The sequence below is a fragment of the Papio anubis genome, chromosome 13 (assembly GCF_008728515.1).
Source record: "Papio anubis isolate 15944 chromosome 13, Panubis1.0, whole genome shotgun sequence".
NCBI lineage: Eukaryota > Metazoa > Chordata > Mammalia > Primates > Cercopithecidae > Papio > Papio anubis.
In genome coordinates, this window is record NC_044988.1 from 41,609,543 (window position 1) to 41,632,647 (window position 23,105).

Genomic DNA, 23,105 nt, shown 5'->3' on the forward strand with positions numbered 1-23,105 from the left:
GGTAGCTGGATGAGGTGGTGTTGGGTTTTTCCTTCTACATTAATCTTCCAAACCAGAGTATAGTCTACTTCCACATGCTAGTTGGCTGACACAGCCTAAATGTCCTTTTTCTCTTTTTGTTATTCTTTGAGGATGCATGCCATATTCTAGGGCTTATACTGCCAGCTGGCTTTTATAACTCACTGGCAAGAATGAACATCATGTATTATAAGTCTAGAAATAGACTTTGAAGTCAGTCTCCTCACTCTGGAGGGCAAATATCAAAACTGATTTGGTTGGCAATCCAGAAATATAAAATACTACCATGGTTACCACATAGGAGTGAATTCTATTCTATTTGATGTCTATTATCTCCTCGTTTGGTCTGGAAGGAAAAGAGGAAGTTCAGCAATAAATATTACTAGCATAAAGTATTTTAAGATTTGTAAAACCTTGAAGTTAAAAAAAAAAAAAAAAAGGATTTCATATCTTCCCTCTCATTAGTCCCTAAGTATTTACAGTATTGATGCACTAAGTAAGTGACCTACAAGGTTAAAACAAAAGTTTAAAGTTAAAAGTTAAGTAAAAAAGGTTTTTTTCTGTCATGAGAAAACCGATACTATTAATATTTCTGGATCAATAGTGTAAATATAATAATATGATATAGTTCATGTATTTAATGTATTTAAATTTTCTGGTAAGTATGAACATTAGGCATGTGTACATAGGGTGCATGTATGTACAGATATAGATACATGTATCTGAATTGAGGAGAGAATATAATTCTAAATTTTCCCTGAGTTGTTTTCTGATTTTGCTTTACATCTCTTTATTTCACATTTCAAAAGGAGAAATCCTATTAAATGTAATTCTGGTTTCCACAAGTATATGGTAAGATTTTTTATTCCTGTTTAGCTTAATGTGTTTAAGTAAAACAGGAAAAAAAATCAACTATCAAAAATGAGGCAAAAACATGCAATTAAAATAACTGCTCGCAATATTTGTTTTAAAATATGTTGCCTTGAAAAATATTGTTAAGCTTGAGATCAAAAAACACTTCTAAATCTTGAAATACATCAACTCATGTTTAAACTGTATTTTATATATTTTTTATAATTTCATTAAGGTATTAGCATTATTTCATTATTTCATTTGTCTTTACCCACATATGGAATACAAATAAAATTATCAAGCTGTTATTATTTTATCATTTACAAAGGGTTTTCTTATATACATATTCTCCTTTTATTTCAAACAGTTCTATTAGTTAGAGATTTAGTCAAGAAATATTTACTGGATATCCTCTAACTGCGTATTTCACAGTGTGGCAAAGAGATGGTACAGGGTATAAGCAAACGTGGTCAACACTCTTATGAAGCTTGACCTTTGATAGGGAAGCCAAAGGAAAAATTACTTCAATTAATTATAAATGCCTAGATAATTATTTATTAAAATTGTGTGCAGAATTAGACTGTTATAGGATAAAGTGAAAATAACTTTTACCAAGATTTGAATGTACATGTTTGTTTCTTCTCCTTCCTTCTTTTTGCCTCTTCACTTTATTGCTATTTTTGGGTACATGGTATACTTTTCTCTTTTCTCTTAAAAGACTTACCATTCTACCTTTACCACTCTTTCTAGTCAACTTTTCTCTTTTCTCCTAAAAGACTTACCATTCTTCCATTACCACTCTTTCTAGTCAACTTTACAGTTTGTCTAGTATCAAATGAGATTTTTTTCATTTGATCTAGGGTGTTCATAAATGATCAAAACCTCCAAGAAAGTGGCATATAGCTTTCTCAGCTGTGTCTTCAATGAGTGTATGAAAATATCATTCTGTTCTCATTGTTATTGATGTGGTCATTGTTGCCAATCAGGAGAGAATTATTAGATCCATAATGATCCTAATCTTCTGAGCCTTCGAGAGACTTTAAAAATCTTTATTTATTATCTTCTTATTCACTGTGATATTTCCTCCCTGGTTAAGTTATCATTTTTTGAAAAGTGCAATAAAGTTCTAAACAGAGTCTTTTCCAAGCCTCCATTTTCTTAAGAAAAAGAAACACATTTCAGCCTAAAACCTAGAAATTTCCAACAAAAACTAATACCCTGGCTTGAGCTTTAACTAGAGAAAATAGCCTCCTTAGAGAAAATTGAAAGTTTAAGCACATTCAGACAGGATTAATAAAAAGTTGCATTAAGTGCTACAGCTACTTACAATTTTCACATAAAGTACTTTCATTTGATTATACTCTTGATTTCGTATAAAGTGAACATATTATCATTGTCACCATATACTAAATGTATATGAGGCTGTCAGTTTCTGTAGTTTGCATAAAGACAGTGAGTGGTGAAAATGAAACTCCAAAGGCATATAAACAGAGCAAAAGACAGAGGGAATATTTGAGATTCTAAGGTTGTCTTCCTACCAATGAAAGAACCATATATTAGAGGAGTCAGGAATCTCATATTGAAATAACAGAAGCCACAGATTAACTCAATCAAGAAAATGCCCTTTTTGTCTGTTGCAATGGAATATAAGGAAATTTACCTTTATATATATACTTTGCTTCCTTGAAGTAACAATGCTTGTTGGTTGCTACAGCTAATACAAAAAAGCTTGCCAGAATATCCAGGAGTCTTCAGAGCTTCAACACTTCTTTTAAGAGAAAAATGTACAATAATAGAGAGGACACTGTGGCTTGTTGGCATAAAAAGTCACAGCACAGTAGCATCTATCTTGCGGTCACTAACGTCACAAATAGGACACCTCCTCAGGACTACATCTAAATCTATAGCTCTGGCTTAGAATAATAAAGGAATGATCTAAGAGGTGACAGCCACAAAAGAAAATATCTCTATATTACAGAAGTGAAGAATTCCAGATTTATCCACAATAGCTAATAATGTCTGGAAAACTCTTAGGCTAGCAAATGAAGAAGAAAAACATCAAGCTGGCCACAGATGTCCAGAATATTCACCTTCATTTATTGTGCAGTCACATAAGAGAAATGATCTCTCCAGAAGTTACAATATGAATGATTAAAGCTCTCTTTAATGCTCCAAACACTTCCAGAGCTCAGTGGGAACTGTATTCTGTACTTCTGAATAAAAATTGAGTAAATATAAGTGCATCATTTTTTCTTATTAGACCACATCCTTAAATTTTTTCTATATTTTTATCAAATATAGGATCACTATTTTCTTTTTTCTCCCAAATATTATGGACACTATATCTATATAATTTAAGACAACAAGAGTACCAAAGTTTTATTATTGTAAAAAATAATTTCACCTACTCTACATATAGGATGAATTGTCTTTCATCTCTTTAGAGAAAGGTAAAAAAAAATTTCTTTGTTAATTTAAATATACATTTAGCTAAGTGAATCTATTGGCATTTTCTGTGTTGGCATCAAAGTGAAGAAGAAATTGTTGGGGATGGATGGATTTTAAAGCATATCTTTGAAAGTAAGAAAGTCAATCTCTTTTCTAGCAGATGGAGAACAGAAAAATAAAAAATAAAAAAAAATGGTGCATCCAGATAATTGGAAGTAATATGGAAGCTGATTGTGGAAGTTTTCAGAAAATAGAAAAAGTCAGTGGATATTTGGGGTTTTAGTCTTATCATGAAACCAAATAATGATATCTGGGGGTGAGGGCAAGAAATTAAAAAAAAAAAAGACTTTGATTATCAACATAAAAACATGCTATCCCAGTTATGCAGTTTTTCTCAGTTATAGCAAGTTTCTTTACTTGAATATTATTTTCATGGCAAAGCTATAATTCAGAATAGATACTCAATAAATAACTTTGGGGGAAAAAAAGGAGGGAAATCAAGAAAGTGAAAGTGAGCAAGACAGAAAAGAAATAAAACAAAACCCATTAACTCCTGAGCATCCCAAAATTTTTTTGTGTTTTCTTGACCCAGAATTATCCCTGATACCTTTCTGTTATTTCTCCTCACCATGTCCTTCCTTGAGTAATACAGAAACAATTTTGCATTCTATCCCCATCTTCCTCCACTTACATCTTTCCCTCCTTTTGCGAAACACTGCAAGTTGGAAAACTTAGTAAAGAATAAACTCTTGTCTATGCTTGACCAGTTCTGAGGTAGCAGCCACTGATAGACTTGACGACATTCCCTCTGCAGATGGAAAGGTAACAGACAAATTACCAGATCATTTAATCAGATCGTACAATAGGTAAAGGCAGTGTTTTGTTTGTTTGTTAATGGAAGCACTGAACTAAGAAAAGATGACATGAACTGATTCTTACAGATACTTTTTTTTCCCCTGAAGTCACCAAATTATAAAACCTAATCAAAGGAGAGCCAATATCTTTTATGTGAGAAAAATTCTAGAACCAAATCTGACTGCGTGGCATTCCCCAGTGAATGAATCCAGTGAGTGCTGGAACAACTGCTCACCATGGTGGCACCCTTCCCAATAAGTAATTTCCTTACCTTGAAGGTTGATTACTAAAAGTATTGTTTTATAGTTTCTATTTTTGTTTTCATATTTTAAAAGTATTTTTAAGAAGATAAAACTTACCTTTCACTCTAAATCTCTTTACACTAGAAGAACAAAACTGGAAGAATCATATTACCTGAATTCAAATTATACTACAGGCCTATAGTAATGAAAACTGATGGCATAAAAATAGACACATATATCAATAAAACAGAATAGAGAACCCAGAAACAAATATATCCACCTACAGTGAAGTCATTTTTGACAAAGGTGCCAAGAACATTCAACAGGAAAAAGACAATCTCTTCAAGAAATGGTGCTGGGAAAACTGGATATCCATAAGGAGAAGAATGAAACTAGAGCCCTATATCTCACCATAGACAAAAATAAAATCAAAATGGATTAAAGACTTAAATCTACAAAATTAAACTATGAAACTACTACAGGACATTGGCCTGGGCAAAATTTTCTTGAGCAATCCCCACAAACACAGGCAACCAAAGCAAAAATAGACAAATGGAGTCACATTGAGTTAAAAAGCTTCCGCACAGCAAAGGAAATAATCAACAAAGTGAAATACAACCCACAGAATGGGACAGAATATTTGCAAGCTACCCATCTGACAAGAGATTAATAACCAGAATATCTGAGGAGCTCCAGCAACTCTATAGGAAAAATCTAATGTAATCAAAAATGGGCAAAATATATGAATAGACATTGCTGAAAAGAATACCTGAAAATGGAAAACAGGCATATTAAGAAGTACTCAACATCACTAATCATCAGATAAATGCAAATTAAAACTACAATGAGAGGTCAGGCACAGTGGCTCACACCTGTAATCCCAGCATTTTGGGAGGCCAAGGTGAGTGGATCACCTGAGGTCAGGAGTTCAAGAACAGCCGGGCAAACATGGTGAAACCCTGTCTCTACTAAAAATACAAAATTAGCCAAGTGTGGTGGTGGGCACCTGTAATTTCAGCTACTCGGGAGGCTGAGGCAGGATAATTTCTTGAACCCAGGAGGCAGAGGCTTCAGTGAGTCAAGATCATGCCATTGCACTCCAGCCTGGGCAATGAGAGCAAAACTCACCACACACACACACACACAAAATCCTTAGACATATTAAAATAAGTTATATTAGAACATTTTAATACTGTATTACCTTTGCATTTCTAAGATAATCTTTATCTGTTTAAACTATATTGTTCTTATATTATTATTTTAATGTGTGCAATATGGTTTGGTTGTGTCACCACCCAAATCTCATTTTGAATTGTAGCTCCCCTAATTCCCATGTGTTCTGGGAGGGAAGTGGTGGGAGGTAATTGAATCATGAGGGCAGGTCTTTTCCATGCTGTGCTCATGATAGTGAATAAGTCTCATGAGCTCTGATGGTTTTATAAAGGGGAGTTTCCCTGCACACAGTCTCTTGCCTGCTACCATGTAAGACATGACTTAGCTCCTCATTTGGCTTCTGCCATAATTGTGAGGCCTCTTCAGCTATGTAGAACTGTAAGTCAACTAAACCTCTTTCCTTTATAAATTACTCAGTCTTCGGTATGTCTTTATTAGCAGCATAAGACAGACTAATATAGAAAATTGGTACCAGTAGAGCAGGGTGCTGCTGTAAGATACCCGAAAATGTGGAAGGAATTGGGTAACAGGCAAGTTTAGAACAGTTTGGAGGGCTCAGAAGAAGAAAGGAAGATGTGAGAAAGTTTGGAACTTCCTAGAGACTTGTTGAATGGCTTTGACCAAAATGCTGATAGTGATATGGACAATAAGGTCCAAGCTGAGGTAATGTCAGATGGAGATGAAGAACTTTTTGGGAACTGGAGTAAACATCACTCTTGCTATGCAAACAGATCAGTGGCATTTTGCCCCTGCCCTAGAGATCTATGGAACTTTGAATTTGAAAGAGATGATTTAGGGTATCTAGGGAAAGGAATTTCTAAGCAGTGAAGCATTCAAGAGGAAGCAGATCATAACAGTTTGAAACATTTGCGGTCTGATGATGCAATAGAAAAGAAAAATCCACTTTCTCAGGAGAAATTTAAGCCTCTGCTGACATTTGCATAAATAACAAGGAGCAGAATGTTAATCACCAGGACAATGGGGAAGACGTCTCCAGGGCATGTCAGAGACCTTGGAGGCAGGCCCTCCCACCACAGACCTGGAGCCCTAGGAGGAAAAAATTGTTTCATGGGCCAAGTCCAGGCCCAGGGCCCCCCTGCTGTGTGCAGCTTAGGGACTTGGTGCCCTGCATCCCAGCCACTCCAGTCATGGCTGAAAGGGGCCAAGGTACAGCTCAGGATGTGGCTTCAGAAGGTACAAGCCCCAAGTCTTGGCAGCTTCCATATGGTGTTGAGACTGTAGGTGCACAGAAGTCAAGAACTGAGGTTTGGAAACCTCTGCCTAGATTTCAAAAAATGTGTGGAAACACCTGTATCTTCAAGAAGAGGTTTGCTGCAGAAGCAGAACACTGATGGAAGACCTCTGCTAGGACAGCATAGAAGGGGAATGTGGGATTGGAGCCCCCACACACAGTCCCCACTGGGGCACTGTCTAGTGAAGCTGTGAGGAGTGAGCCATCACCCTCTAAACCCCAGAATAATAGATCCACTGACAGCTTGCACCGTGCACCTGGAAAAGCCACAGACACTCAATGCTAGCCTGTGAAAGCAGCCAGGAGGGGTTCCATACCCTACAAAGCCACAGGGGCACAGCTTCCCAAAGCTATGGGAGCCCATATCTTGCATCAATGTGACCTGGATGTGAATCATGGAGTCAAAAGAGATCATTTTGGAACTTTAAAGTTTAATGACTGCCCTATTGGACTTCAGACTTGCATGGGGACTTTAGCCCTTTTGTTTTGTACAATTTCTCTCATTTGTAACTGGTGTATTTACCCAATGCCTGTATCCTCATTGTATCTAAGAAGTAACTAACTTGCTTTTTATTTTACAGGCTCATAGGCAGAAGGGAATTGCCTTGTCTCAGATGAGACTTTGAACTGTGGGCTTTTGAGTTAATGCTGAAATGAGTTAAGACTTTGGGGACTGTTGGGAAGGCATGACTGGTTTTGAAATGTGAGGACATGAGATTTAGGAGGGGCCAGGGGGTGGAATTATATGGTTTGTCTGTGTTGTCACCTAAATCTCATCTTGAATTGTATCTCCCATAGTTTTCACATGTCAGGGAGGGACCCTGTGGGAGGTAATTGAATCATGGGGGCTGGTATTTCCCATGCTATTCTTGTAATAGTGAGTAAGTCCATGAGATCTGATGGTTTTATAGAGGAGATCCCCTACACAGGCTCTCTTGCCTGCTGCCATGTAAGATGTGACTTTCCTCCTCATTTGCCTTCTGCCATGATTGTGAGGCTTCCCCAGCCATGTGAAACTGTGAGTCAATTAAACCTCTTCTCTTTATAAATTACCCAGTCTTGGGTATGTCTTTATTAGCAGTATGAGGACAGAATAATACACTGTTTCTAGAAGTTGTTTTATAATATTTAATGTTTTTTCTTTAATAGTTACAAGAAGACTAATTTTTATTTTTAGAAAAATGACATCGTGTTTTGTATTGATTTTAGATTCACATAATAGAAAGAATTAGGATTTTTTGTAATACTCTGAACAAATTTAAAAACCATTGGAATTATATGGTCCTGAATGCTGGCAAAATGTCTCCATAAAATTCTCCAGGTCATTTGCTTCAGTTAAGGTAAAGAAATTGTTCTAGAACCTTCTTTCTTTCTTTGAAGTTACTCAGTTTGCATGTTCTATTTCATCTGGTGTCACTTTTGATAAATTATATATTTCTAAATGACTAAACCTTTTAATGAGGATTTCAAATTTATTAGAATAGAGATGATTAAGAAAGGTCTTAATTAAGTTATTCTTTCAATTTACTAGCCTATGTTTAATTTTTTTACTATCTTGGAAACATTTTCCTATTTTTTGCCTTTTCAATGTGTAGCTTCCAGTCTTCTACTTCAGAAAAGTTGCACTTAATCATATTATTAAATTTTGCTTTATTTGACTGTTATGTTTTTCTCTGAGGAGACCAAGTATGCCTGTATTGGATGTTGTGTTGGCTATAGTGTACTGTCTCCAAGGAAAGTTGATGGTGGATATCTCTTAGAAGTCAGTCCTTTCTGGGACTTGCATCAGCTGGAGAGAGTTCCTTTATCCAAGGTTCATATCCCCATCCAAATGTAGCCCACCGTTAATTATAAGTAAAAGCAGATGCATAAAGATCTGGTAACTGATTCAATATTGTTGATAACTATGAGTGGCCATCCTAGCTTCAGAGTGCTATACTAGTTCATCTGAAGCATTCTTACGATTGCACCATAAGACAAATGCTCCCTTTGCTCAATCCCATTTTTTTTCTTCTTGTTATGACATTTATTAAGCACTCTGTAATAAATGTCCTACCTTCTAGTCTTCATGAAGGGCCCCACTTATTAGTGGCTGAATAAGCAGACATTAATTGGATTAAAGTGATGGATTAGTTATCAATTGCTCTATAACAAATTACTCCAAAAGTTGGCAGCTTATACCATATTTATTATATCACACAATTTCTGAACATCAGGAATCCAGAAGCATTTTAGCTGTGTGGTTTTGGATTAGGGTCCCTCAAAACATTGCTGTCAAGCTGTTGGGCAGGACAATTGAGTCTGACAGGTCCATTCCCAAGTTTTCTCATTGAGTTGTCAGCAAACCTTAATCCTTATTATCACGAAGAACCCTCAGTTTCTTTCCACCTGAGTCTCTCCACAGAACTGTCTCATGAAATAGGATCTGGCTCACCCCAGAGCATGATTCAAGAAGAGAGAGACAGCAAGAACATGAGACAGAGTAACTTAGTCTCAGAAGTGACAAAATTGCCATTTCTGCCTTATGCTTAGAAAGTTATCTTGGTACAGTACACAAAGGTGTACATAAGAGGATGCAGGGATTATTTGGGGTCATCTTAGAGGCTAGTTACAACAATTATCACCACAAAACTGGTAGATTAGTTCTATATTGTTGCACAGCAAATTACTCCAGAATTCAGGAACTTAAAACAACATTTATTATTTCACAATCTCTGTGGGTCAAGAATTTAGGCAACAGCTTAGGCTTACAAGGCTGTGCTCCTCTTAAAGCTCAGCTGAAAAAGATTTGCTTTCTAGCTCACTCACATGGTTGTTGGCAAGATTTAGTTGCTTGTGGCCTGTTGGACTAAGCTTTCAGCTCCTCATAAGCTGTTGGCTGGAATCCTTCCTCACTTCTATGCCATGTGGGCCTCTTCATAAAATATCTCATGACAAGCAGCTGGCATGAGAGCAAACATGAGAGAAGGCAAGAGAGACTGCAAACAAGAAAACAGTCTTCTGTAACTGAATCATGAAAGTCACATCCATCATCTTACCATATTTTGTTAGAATCAAGTCAATAGGTTTATCTCACACACAGAAGGAGGGTATTATGCAAATACATGCATACTAAAAGATGAGGATATTTGAGAACCACATTACAACTGGCAATGTGTATCCCATGAGAGTTTGTGGGTAAAGTTAGCTGCAGGCACAACGTGGCTGTGCAATTTTTAAAAACTCACTGCTGGTGAACTAGAAGGTATATATGTGGAAAAAATACAAGTCACCTATAAATTAGGCATTTGAGAAATATGGAGGATATACATATAGTAATAATAGGGATAATGAAGATTATTGGTTATTGCTGGAGACAACTGATGCTTGGAGAGAGACAATGTAGAACTGAAAACAATTAACCATCAATTAAAGGGTAAACATAGGAGCCAGTGGACCTGCTTGGCAGCATCCAAATCACATTTCTTGCAGTTAGAAGGAAAAAACCACAACAAAAACAAACAGGAACAGGCTCATGACTTAATCACATCAGCACATCAGTAATGGAGCTCCAAAGATGGTGAAATTCCCAAAGTAGACAAATTTGGTAAGCCGAGTTCGGGACCTTGATTAGGAAATAATTAAAATCTAAAAGGAGCATCTGGGTTGAATGATAGTCAAGGATGACTATTTAAGCGAGTTGTTACATTCATCTGAAATCCTGAATGTAACTGACCGGATTTCTGAGTAGCATCTCCTACACAGTAGCAATCCCATTGCCTGCCATTCCAACAACATGTCTGTAACACTATCAGTATCAAATTGTCTTTTCCAATGCATTGTCCCTGGGTGGTGTCCCATCTTCAATAAGCCCTAGTCAACAAGCACCAAATTTAATACTAAAAGCTTAGAAGTGATAGGCATGTCACCAGCTGAGAACGAGATAATATTCTCAAGAAGAAAAATAGGCCAAAAATTCAAGAAGGAGGAAAATGGAGTTATATCAAAGGTATACTATGTCAATCTTCTTCCCAGTTTTGACGACATTGCTGACAACTGAAAGCTGAGCAGTGTCTAATGGCAAGTTTAGAAACCAGTCCAAATGTTACTATTGCCAAAAAACTGCATTTTTCTGGGTCTCGGTGACCTTGTCTATAAATCATGATAATGTCATTTCCACAACGCACATTCTACAAAAGTTCAGAAAACTGTTTGTTTAGTATAAATGTTATAATCTTAGTATTAGAACAAGGAAAGCTGTTGTTCAAATATTCACTCACAGAAAATGGTGACATATGTCGGAGGAAAAGCTCAATATCCAAGACAAGTTTTGGAAAATGTTAAAACAAAGGTGAGCAAAGGTTACAGAAAACAGAAAATAGGAACACTCAGAAGACCACCCGTGTTAACCTTTGCCACCTGCCCACTTGGAAGATGCTTTCACATTTTAGAAATTTACTTGTGCTGCTTTTTTTTTTTTTTTTTTTTTGAGACGGAGTCTCGCTCTGTCGCCCAGGCTGGAGTGCAGTGGCGCGATCTTGGCTCACTGCAAGCTCCGCCTCCTGGGTTCACACCATTCTCCTGCCTCAGCCTCCCGAGTAGCTGGGACTACAGGCGCCCACAACCGCGCCCGGCTAATTTTTTGTATTTTTTTTAGTAGAGACGGGGTTTCACCGTGGTCTCGATCTCCTGACCTTGTGATCCGCCCGCCTCGGCCTCCCAAAGTGCTGGGATTACAGGCGTGAGCCACCGCGCCCAGCTTGTGCTGCTTTTATATTTTGCTACAGTTGAAGAAAAGGCATGTGTAGAAATGTAAGTTCCAAATAGTTACTAGCTGCTATCTCCTAGAAGCAGGCCCTAAAGCGATTCTTCAGCCCTACTCCTTGAGCTGGGCAACTGAGTCCCCATGACATTCGTTTGTTTACTGTTGCCAGGTCAGAAAGTCTTAACTTTGCCAGAGAGCCTTGCCCTCAGGACTATCCTCAAGTTTTGTGGCCCAGGCATCCACAAAGTTCCTCCTTAGTTCACTCTGCTCTTGCTGGTCCTCCCTATGTCATTGGATTGCACAGTTATCCTCTAACTCTGTTTCCCATTCTTGGCTGTACACTGTTAACTATGTCTTGAAAAGTAAATCTAGTTGACAAAATGCATATCAACTTTTTCTTTGTATAGTGGTGGTTAAAAAACTATAAAATTGGAGGAAAAAATGACAATTCCTGTAGTAGAGGAATCTGAATCATCACACAGTTGTATTAATGATTCTAATCAAAGCCATTCATTTTAATAAATATATTGTAATTATGTTCATCTGGTCTTGTTCCTCCAAAGATCTCAAAGCATTTTACAAGCATTGTATTTCTATCTACATATTGAAAAAGAAACCTCAAGGATAAATCATTGGAGAATGAAAAAATACATACTTTTTAAAGATACCTTGTTATTTGCACTAATTCATTTTTATTCCCTCTCTGGAAGGTACAACATGAAGGATCTTTTTTCCATCATCTTAATGCATCTGGAGGTGAGGAAATCATTTTTGGATAACTCCCTCTTTGAAGATATGTGTGTGTGTGTGTGTGTGTGTGTGTGTGTGTGTGTGTGATTTTGTTACTTTGCTAGAGTTACCATATCAAAGGACCACAAATGGGGGGGTTAAACAATAGAAATCTATTGTCTAACAACTAGAAGCCCAAAATCAATGTGTCAGCAGTGTTGGTATCGTTTGAAAGCTGTGTGGGAAGGATCTATCCCAGGTCTCTATCCTTGATATGTAGACAGCTGTCTTCTTCCTGTGTCTCTTCACATCATCTTCCACATGTATCTGTCTTTGTGTTCAAATTTCCCCTCTTTATAAAGACACAAATCCTATAGGGTTAGGAGCCCTCATACTCCAATATGTCCTCACCATAACTTAATGACATCTACAAGTACCCTGTTCCAAATAAGGTCACATTCTGAGTTGCTAGGCATTAGGATTTCAACATATGGATTTTTTTCTTTCCTTTTTTTCTTTTTCTTTTTTTCCTTCCTGAGACAGAGTCTTGCTCCGTCACCCAGGCTGGAATGCAATGGCACAATCTTGGCTCACTGCAAACTCCATTTCCCAGGTTCAAGTGATTCTCCTGCTTCAGCCTCCCGAGTAGCTGGAATTACAGGCACCCGCCACCATGCTCAGTTAATTTTTGTGTTTTTAGTAGAGACTGTGTTTCACCAGGTTGGTCAAGCTGGTCTCGAACTCCTGACCTCAGGTAATCCGTCCACCTCGGCCTCCCAAAGTGCTGGGATTACAGACATGAGACACCATGCCCAGCCTAACATATGGATTTTAAAGGAGATAAAATTCAACCTTTAACAGTGAGATAAAGACTTGATGCAACTTTAAAAACAGCCATTAATGCAAAGGAAAAATGGTAGATTAAAACATACAATCTAAAGGAACAAAGTTCTAACTCTACTATTTGCCATGTCTCGCCTCACAACCTTAGACAAGTCCTAGAAGCAAGAGTACATTTTAGACATAGTTATGTGTACCTTTTTGTGAACTCTGGACTATAAAACACATCAATCATGGGGCAGTTAATCAAACTGCAGGATTCAACAAGGCACTCATGAAATGCTTTTCAAATCTAGCTCTCGTATCAGGTAATCTAGTTTTTGAAAATTATCTTTTCACATAAACTAGACAAAACAATATCACTTTCTTACAGTGAGATAGACTTATGATTGTGATAGAGAAAGACATTTCACATTGGCAAATAGAACTTCTTTACTCTAATGGCTAAAAGACCTAATGAATACTTATCGATTGTTTCTAAAAAAAACAGGAAAAATTATAAATTCCTTTCATCATCTTTTGTTTTAAACTTCTGTTAGCCATTTGCTTAAACTAATTGATGAAAAGCTTACAGTTTGACCCACATTTCCTGCTGACTTAATTAAACCAACTAATTACTTGAATGTCCAGAAATCATGCAAACCCTAATACATATAGATTTTTTAAAGGTAAAGCCTGCTTAGAAATCCTGTGTAATAAAGAAATCCATCCCCTTACCTGAACACTTGCTCCATGTAAATTATATAGAGAATAAAGCCAGGGATTAACTAATAAACCTATGAGTTATGAGTGTGTAATAGATGAATTAAAGTGTTGGTTTTCAATGTAGGTGATAGCCTAAGAATGTTGATAACACTTTGTGTTAAAAGGGCTAGTAAATTAAATATTATTGTGATAGAAAAGTATTAGGGAATTCAGTTCAGCTTTCTGTCAATTTTAATTAATAACAGGGTTCTTTTTCCCTGCCACCTATTTAATTTCTTAAAACTTATCCTCACACTTCAATGTATCATAAGGCATAAACTGCTCTTGGCCTTCCTCACTTCTTGGTTACATGTTTTTTTAAAATTGTAAGTTACTTCATTAAACATATTTTCTAGAATGTGATCTCTAACTTAATGGTAAAATGAGGTCAAACTTCCTCGCTCATTTTTATGTAGACTCAAACAAACTGTCGTTTAAAGTACATGCGCCCTAAACTACATTCCATAAACACCTGGGGTATTAATGAGCCTGTAACTTCTGTCGTTTTCCTTTCCTTTGACACTATAATTATAGAAGGATTCTACCACATTAAGAGTTATAGCTCCCATATTTAAAGAGGATATATTAGGCTTTACAGATTTTTCTTTAATCTTTAAAATATCCCTATCTGGCTCTTTAAAGCAACAACTTAAATGCTAGGTGTCTTTAAATAAACAAGCAAATAATAAGAGAAATAATTGGTTCATGTAAATGAAAAGTCCAGAGGAAGGTATGATTTCAGACAAACTCAGGCTTTCAAGTATAATTTCTATGTTTCCCTCCCTTCTATACTTTTTCATGTGTGGTTTTCCTTAACATCCTTAACACACTGGTTCTACTCAGCTTCACAAACATCATTCTGGCCTTCCTAGACTTTGTATCTAGGCAACTCATCTTCATCCACAGAATCTGAAAAACTAGCAAACGTCTCTCTACAACTTCCAATAAAAGGAAGAGAAACATCTTTCCCGATGCCACAGACATTATCTCTTCAGGTCTCATTGGCTCAAACACAATCGTGTGCCTTCTAGAGGTCATTTTATTCAAATAGCATATCTGAGTGTAGAGGAAAGGCTCTCAAAGGAAATCTGATAGCATCAGAAGAGGGAAATGGATGCTGGGTAAGCAAACAATAAATGCCTTCCAGAAGTAGGTATCATAATCTCCAGTTAGTGGATGAAAAAACCAAGATGCAGAGAGATTAAGCTATGCTTGTATCAAGATACTGTTACTACTAGGTGAAAATACGCTAAAATAATAGGTTGTCAGTACCAGAAAAGATCTTCAACCACAAAACCATATTCTGCGGTTTAGAAAGTTTAAACCTTACCTCGTCAGCTGGTATAATCTTAAATAACTTCAATATGCCTATTTTTGTTTCAAAAAAGTCTACATATAAGACAAACAATTTACTTACATATTTTTATACCTATTGTACAATTAATTATTGACTATCATACATTGCAAATAGTAGCCAAAATAAAGTATTTATTCCCTGGATTACACAAAAACAACGCAGCAATCATCATCAGACATCATGAGCAAGACACCAGCTTCTGGTTGTATTGAATATACACAGAATGTGCCATTAGTTATCAAGATTTCAATGTGATAATACAATAGTGGAGTTCTACAAAGGTTCTCTACTGAAATGTAGATGGATACATGAAAATAATGCAAGTATGCTAAGAAAACAGGTACTTTACACATTTCCCACCTTGCATCATCTGCTGCCTCCTTAAGTCATCCAGCTCCAAGAGATTCTATTAAAAGCTTCTACTGTAAGCACCATTTTTAATCTCTACAAAACTTAAAAATACTAAATGCCACCTTTCTGCTGGAAAGCTCCTGAAATTCCAATGCACTGAGAAAGAAGTCTGTTGGAAGTGCAAATGAGAAGTTTACTTTGTGGAAAACATTCAAACTGTTTAAGAAACAGGAAACTGAAAGTTTACTTTTTTTAAGGTATCAATTAATCATAACCCTTCTCCCCTTGGAGTTCTGAAGCAATTGAGAAGTTGACACAGAGCCACACAGGGAGAAAAATAGCTACGTAATTAATGGTAACCAGATTGCAGATTGCAGTTGAAAACCCCAGGACTGTGATGATGGGACTTCCTGTGTCCTATCTCCTTGCTTAACAATTGAAAACCTAGAACTACAGACTGGGGTCAACTAGACTTGCCCAACCAGTTGAAGACAGAGAAGCTTGAAGTTTCCCACCCAGGAGAAGCAAGTGCTAACTCATTTGCATAAAACATGGAAGAAATCACCAAGAGGAACCTCTCATTTCTTTTATCAACGCATATCAGGAAACACAAGTAAAAGAGATAAGAATAAATGAGCAGTGACTTTCACCCAGAGCCCATAAATCAACAAGGGAGAAAAGCAAAAATTTTCCTTTAGTATGTTTTCTTCCTGGGAAGTAGAGAAAAATATTATTCCCTCTTTGAAAACTAAAACCCGTGTCCTCCAAAATTGGTACTTGTTGCATGCAGATCAGTAAGGTATTTTTTTTCTTCTTTTTAAAAAAGGCTTCCTATGTAGCTCTTCTTTTCTGGAGGGAATGGAGTGTGATGGCTAAGAGACTAGCTGTAAAGTCAAACTTCTCAGGTCTCCATTCTGTTTCAGACGCTGATCAGCTGTGTCACATTGAGCAAGTAACCTATGTGATCCTCAGTTTTCTCACACGAAAAATGTGCATAATCATCATACCTACATCATAGGGTGGCTAAAGCATTAAATGAGATCATCCATGTAAGCCAGGACACAGGACAGTGGCCGGATCTCAGCTCACTGCAAGCTCCGCCTCCCGGGTTTACGCCATTCTCCTGCCTCAACCTCCCGAGTAGCTGGGACTACAGGCGTCCGCCACCTCTCCCGCTAGTTTTTTGTATTTTTTTTAGTAGAGACGGGGTTTCACCGTGTTAGCCAGGATGGTCTCGATCTCCTGACCTCGTGATCCGCCCGTCTCGGCCTCCCAAAGTGCTGGGATTACAGGCTTGAGCCACCGCGCCCAGCCGACACTTTTTAAAATAGCAAAAAAGGCCCTGCCGCAGTGGCTCACTCCTGTAATTCTAGCACTTTGGGAAGCCAAAGCAGGTGGATCACGAGAGCTTACAGAGTAAACTCTACAGAACTATTGGTTGTTTTTATTACTATTACTACTTCTATGGGCTCTGTCCAAGAAAAGCAAGTCATGACATTCGTCAGGAGATACTGTTATTCAAAGATCTTATTGCAGGAGGGGGAAAGAGACTATTGCAATAGCAAGAAATCTATGATCATGTCTGCAAGTATTTCCAAATCAAAGAGAAAAAAAAAATTCTTTCAGAAGGTAAAGGAGGGGAGGAGAAATAGCAGAATATTTGAAGGGGAAGCTGAGCAAGCAAGAGGGAATGGCCAATGCGGTTTGATAAAAAAAGGGTCTCACCGTGTGGCTGGGTGATTCCCAGGAGAAGCTGATGAGAGGGCACATTCTACTTTTTTGTGCTTGGTTCAGGCTTGGAAGAAGCATAGTTCAGGGGCCTGTAGGAAAGAGAAGCCTGTTGAAAGTTCAGTCAGGACAAAACGGAGGGTAAGAAACGAGCAACTGGGAACACTTGGTCATCTCGAAGTCATCCAGTTCAAAGTTATTCTCTTCTATCTTCACATCCTCAGACCCTGTTCTTCAGCTTGAGTATCTCCTTGTACTGCAGAGGCTTTGTGCTCAATTCTGGGAGTGTAGTGCTGGGTCCTAATTATCCACTGCTTCCCTCCATGACAGTGGCAGCTGTGCTGAAAACATTCTCCACTGGGTTTTCCACTGGAGCAGAAGGAACACCACCTACATATGCCATGAAAGTCATTGTTTTACCACTCCACAGAAACCATTTCTGTACTTGTTGGAAAGTGGTGAATTTCCCTAAAGTGTTTCTATTTCAATTTCTGCTTTGTGAGAAATAAAGGAAGCAAGCCTGTTCTACCCAATTGAGCATTGCAATACACCCAGGATCTTCTCAATTTTCTCCAAGTAGTTTCCCAGTGTTACATCTTTACTTCTAATTTGGGATCCTCCTGCATATTTCACAGAAAGGGGAGAAAAAATAGCTTGGTGGAATACACATGTGCACAGCACAGCTCCCTCTTCTCCATATGCTAATGCCAGAATCTCTTACCTTAGTCAGAAACATCAGTGGCTTTATGAGAGACTGAATATACACATAGACAATGGCCAGATGATAAATGACAGCACAGCTGTGACCCAAAACCTTTGCAGCAACCAGTCCAGAAAGCCAAACCAACTTCTATAGCAACAGATCCAAAATTAAGGATTTGGTCAATGACTGTCTGCTTCCCTAAGTTTTACCCCTACTCCCAATTCAGAACAAACCAGAGAAAGCCAAATATGCTCTCCAAACCAATGACATAGAATGCTTCATTTCTAGGAATGAAGAAGGGAGGGAGGGAGGGAGGGAAGGAAGGAAGGAAGGAAGGAGGGAGGGAAGGAAGGAAGGAAGGAAGGAAGGAAGGAAGGAAGGAAGGAGGGAAGGAGGGAAGGAGGGAAGGAGGGAAGGAGGGAAGGAGGGAAGGAGGGAAGGAAGGAAGGAAGGGAGGAAGGGAGGGAGGGAGGGAGGGAGGGAGGAAGAAAGGAAGGAAGGGAGGGAGGAAGGGAGGGAGGGAGGGAGGGACGGACGGAGAGAGAGAGGAAGGAAGGAAGGAAGGAGGGAGGGACGGAGGGAGAGAGGAAGGAAGGAAAGAAGGAAGGGAGGGAGAGAGGAAGGAAGGAGGGAAGGAAGGAAGGAAGAAAAGAAAGAAAGAGAGAGAGAAAGAGAGAAAGAAAGAAAACTGCAGTAGTAGTGTCTGGTGTCTGGTTACAGGACTTCTTCCAAGTTTGTGAAAGATCAGCATTAGAGAGAGGCCAGGTGTGCTGACTTCACTGCAAGCTTCTTTTCTCTTATCACATGAAATTATTTGAATGATTATTTTGCTCAAAGTCCTCCAACAACTCTTCATTTCCTTCAGAGTAAAAGCTAAGGTGGTTCCATTGTCTTTATAGACCTTATGGCCCTGTGCCATCTGAAACCTTCTCTCTCCATCGCCTCTCTGACCTCATCCTCTATTATCCTTCCACTCCCACGAATCCCTTTCCAATCACCCTTTCTATCATGCTGGTCTCCTTGTTATTTTCCAAACACATCAAGCACTCTCAAAGATTGGAATAATATTCCCCCTGTAAAACAAAAAGTGACTAAGGCAAATCTCAATCAATTTAGGTCTATTGTGCCAAGGTTGAGGATGCACCTGGGAAAAACACAAATCACAGGTGCATCTGTGCTTTTTCCAAAGACTGTTTTGAGAACTCTAATACTTAAAAGCAAAAGAGAATGCAGGAGGGGAAAGAGGGGGGAAAAAAGAAAGAAGGGTGGACAATGAGGCATGTGGTTACATTCTTGTGAGACTTTGATTAACACTCAGTGAATCTACATTTCACATGTGAAAAGAGGGAGTGGAGGGAAAAGTCAACCTTGAATTTGTCTTGGAGTGGGTGGAAGGATGATTTCTAGTCTTGTCCTTGTCAGGTACCTATGAAGATAAGCTGGTAATTGACATTTTCAGGGTGAGATTTAACAGGACTCTGTTTTAGGACTAGTTTATAGGAAAGGATGTATGTTCTGAAAGACTTTGGGGCCCTCAAAAAATTTCCTTGTGAGCCATTTGTGAGGGAGTCCATTTGGGGAGATGTGTGAATTCCAATGACTGTAGGAACCAGGCTTATATATGAGGCACAACATAGGGTTGTGAAATTACAGCTGTCTGTTTGGGACAAAAGGAAGGCAGTGTTTGCACAACTCAGTTCCCAAGTTTAACTTTCCCTTTGGCTTAGTGAGTTTGAGGTCTCAAGGTTCTATTTTGTTTCACACCCAAGATAGCCACATGATTAATTTTCTTTAACATTTCGCTCAAATTTCACCTTCTCAATGAAATCCACCTGAGATCTACTTATTAAAACAACCCACTCCACCTATGCCACACTCTGGATTCTCTTTACCCTTCCCTCTATCATTTGCATTTATTAACTTATAATGTATAATTTACTGGTATTTTGCAGGATATGTATATTTTTTTGTGAGCAAAGATGCAGACATGGGTAAAAGGTTATCCAATAAAAATATACAGAAATAATATTCCTAAATTTACAATTCAGTAGAATGCCTTCTTTATTAATTTGAAATATAGAGAAATATCATTTTCCTTAGACCTATTTCTGTTTTTGTTATAATTATAATAATCACTATGCTATAGTTTGAATGTTTTCTCCAGAAAGCATGCATTAGAAAATTAATCCCCAACATGCTGGAAGATAGGGCATAATGCGAGAAGTTTAGGTCGCAAGGGCTCCACACTCATGAATGGATTAATGTTGTTTATAAAAAGGCTTGAAGCTAAGAGTCTGATCTTTTGCTTGCTCTTTCCCTCTCTTTTCTCTTCTGCCATGAGATGAAACAGCAATAAGCTACTCACCAGGTGCAGCTTCTCAATCTTGGACTTTCCAGCCTCCAGAACTATAAGAAATAAATGTTTTTAATAAATTACCCAGTCTATGGTATTCTGTTTCAGCAGCATAAAATAGACTAAGGTACATTACATGTAAAATGGTTGAATATGTCTAAAGATGAAGATCTCCATTACAGAAAATTTTTATATTTTCCAGTTTGGCAATTAAAGAAGACAACCCAAATAAAAATAAGCAGGAACTCTTTATTTGGAGCTTGCTAAAGCAAAGGAGTCAGACACTATTGAGACTGCCAGGTGGGAAGGGTTCCCCAGAAAAACTCCAACCAGCCTGTGTACTTGGAGAAATGCGCGCTGGGGTGGAGCCATAGACGTTCTAAGCCATTTGCAGCAGGGAGGAGCCTGGCCCCTCTTCTTCCTGTGTGGAACCTGGAATTCAAACTACGATGTGGGAAGTGCACCAGCAGGGACTCTGGCTTCATGGAGGGTCCCTGTTTCCCTTTTCACCCAATAAAACCCTGCCTTACTAACCCTTCAGATTGTCTGCAAGCCTAAATTTTTGTGGCCATGTGACAAGGACCTCATCTTTTGCTGAACTAAGGAAAAGCCCTGCAACACTAACGCTTGTGTTTAGCAGAGATGGAAAGGTAGGCAGGGAAATGGGAAAGCTTTTTCACAGAAAAGGCAGAGGGAGGAGCTTCAGGTATGTTTTTATTGGAGGTTGTTGGCATTGACCAATCTAGTCTAATGTCTCCCTCAGCTTGATTAAACTTTAGAGGCTTTTCCCAACTATAAGCCCCTGACTACCCTTTTCTTAGAGTGTTTAGAAAACTTGAAATTGTAAATTCTTTTTCTGCCCCTTTCAGATGTAAATTTTATACAACTCAGGAAAATCTTTCTCAAGGACCTGGGACCCACCATACCATCCAACTCCCATCCTTTCCATGTGTCTTCCCTCTCTCATCCCTCCCTTCCATTTCATCCATTCCACTACTCTTCATTCCATTCCTTCCTTTATTTCTTTTCATCCTTCCACCTGTTCCATTCCTTCCCTTCTTTCCACCCTCCCTCCCTCCTCTCTCTCTTTCCCTTTCCCTTCCTTCCCTTTTTCCCTCCTTCCTCTCACTCCTTCCTTCCTTTCTCCTTTCCACCTCCCTCCCTCCCTCCTTCCTTCCTTCGACAATATCCGAATTCATCATCATCATCAATCATTCGTGTTTTCCCACATTTCATTTAAACCATCGATCATCATCATACTCATTCATTCGAACGCATTGATGTTTCCGGTATGTTTGCGTTTCATTCCATTCGACAATCGCATCGATCATCATTTATTTAATAAACAAACAGACATTCATCGCCATCCATCATCAGGTGCGTTTCATCATCATCATCATCCGCATCATTTTATCCGCATCATCATCATCCATTCATCGACTCCATTCATTTTCATTTACATCATTCCATCATCACATCATTTCCGTGTCATCAGGTCATCATCACGGTATCATTGATTCATCATGCATCATCATCATTTCCATCATGTTCATTTTCATTTAAAATTCCCTCCCTCCTTCCTTCCTTCCTTCCTTCCTTCCTTCCATTCCATCCCTCCCTCCCTTCCTTCCTTCCTTCCTTTCCTCCCTCCTTCCTTTCTTCCTTCCTTCCTTCCTTCCTTCCTCCCTTTCCTTTCTTCCCTCCTTTTCCTTCCTTCCCTCCCTCCACTCCAATTCCATCATTGGGTAATCTTGTGTTATCCACTTATCACTCCTGAACCTGCTCTCTAAGTCTTCATTTAGTTGAATTCCAGTTCCTCAACTGGGTGGGAGATTGACCACTGTAGAAACCTAATGTTACAGCAGTTGAAAAAATGATCCAAAGGCCCTCTCGTCTCTGATACATTTCCCTAATCTTGATACATTTTTAACAAGTGTTGTTTTTATTCTTTTAATTTTAAGCTTAATTCTGCTGAAAGTTTATTATTCAGAAAAGAGCTGCCAAGATACTGTTCCAAAGAAAATACGTTTTTGTAGCTTGTGTGGGAATACTTCCAAAAGGTAATGTAGATTCCCCTGGAAAAGACAGTATCAAAATTCTCCAGAGGCCTGGAGCTCTAAGCCTATCATTGCATTCCATGTGCTGCTACTAGCATAACAAAGTCAATCAGTACCCTTTGGTCAATAATCCTCTCAACTATTAACACGGAAAAACTCTTGAGCTAGATAAGGTGCTCATTATCATGAGAGGAATAATTTGCATGTTAGCATGGGGGAAATATGATAGGGTTTTAAAAACCCTCTTCACTCTCACAGTCAACTTGATTGTAAAGGATGTAATCATTGCCTCTTTTTTGTAAATTGCATTTAATAATTTTGCATTTTCCCCACAACTTTCCACTAAAAGGCAGAGATAACCAATAAAGGATTTTAAAAAGTAAACAAAGGTTTCTTTCAATTTTAATTTTCGTCAGTTTTCCATTATATACAATGGAGAGGTATATGTTTCTTGTTTGCTGGCAGTGGTTGGGGAGTTCCTCTTTAAACATAACGAAATCTCAGCAGTGGTAGATGAACCCTAATTCCCAGAAAAATAAGAGACTACTATTGTAAAGGCTCAAGGCCGGCAAACAAAGGTTGTGTTAAAGCCACTGAGTATAGAACAGATCTTTCATAACATGCCATCCCTCGTCAAGGTAAAAAGTTGCTAATCAATT